This window comes from Anneissia japonica, unplaced genomic scaffold (assembly GCF_011630105.1).
Source record: "Anneissia japonica isolate Jap-2015-1 unplaced genomic scaffold, ASM1163010v1 scaffold699_len907043_cov185, whole genome shotgun sequence".
Taxonomy (NCBI): Eukaryota; Metazoa; Echinodermata; class Crinoidea; order Comatulida; family Comatulidae; genus Anneissia; species Anneissia japonica.
In genome coordinates this window covers 123,847-124,422 of record NW_022722982.1, presented here as the reverse complement: position 1 = coordinate 124,422, position 576 = coordinate 123,847, and the positions used below count along the sequence as shown (strand labels likewise).

Here is a 576-nt window from a genome sequence, read left to right as displayed (position 1 = left end):
GGGACTCGGTTAAATTAACCGCGCGGCTTGGGTAAGTTTCCTGTCAGGTAAACTTCCTGTGCTGTTCGCACTGGACTAATTATGGTAAAACTAGCCAACGTGTTGGTTAGTTTTACCAAAAAAAGTCCAGTGCGATTGTGGCTTAAGACAATTTATGTCCATGTCATTAACCTCAACCTGATATTAACCAACTGGCTAAGGGAGTGTTCAGAAATACTTTGTTGGGGTGGGGAGGGATGGGGTTTTTAAGTAAGGTGGGGGAACAAAATTCTTTAATTTGTTTTTGTGTATTTGGTGATAAACATTTTAAAATATACCTTGAACCCTTTCTTAGCATTGTTTAATCTTTCTTTCAAACTGAAGTTAAAGATAGGGTTTGACCTAGGCCATTCTAAAGTCAGGGTTGATTATCTTCTAAAGATCTATAGCTGGTATGAATGGATGGCTTGTTGGAAGCACAAAATCCTGTTATCCAAACATAGTACTGTTTTGTTTAATGTTTCTGGAAATTTTATTATAAAAACTTAATACACAATGAAAAAAAAAATTGTAAACATGACCACATAGGATTTTGAC

The 576-nt window shown here is 35.9% G+C and overlaps 1 protein-coding gene across 1 annotated transcript in view; it reads left to right on the top strand.

The window, feature by feature from the left end:
* The window catches only part of LOC117112066 (sterile alpha motif domain-containing protein 3-like), a 10,560-nt gene that overhangs the window by 2,802 nt on the left and 7,182 nt on the right, over positions 1-576 (top strand). The gene's annotated exons all lie outside the window — the stretch shown is intronic.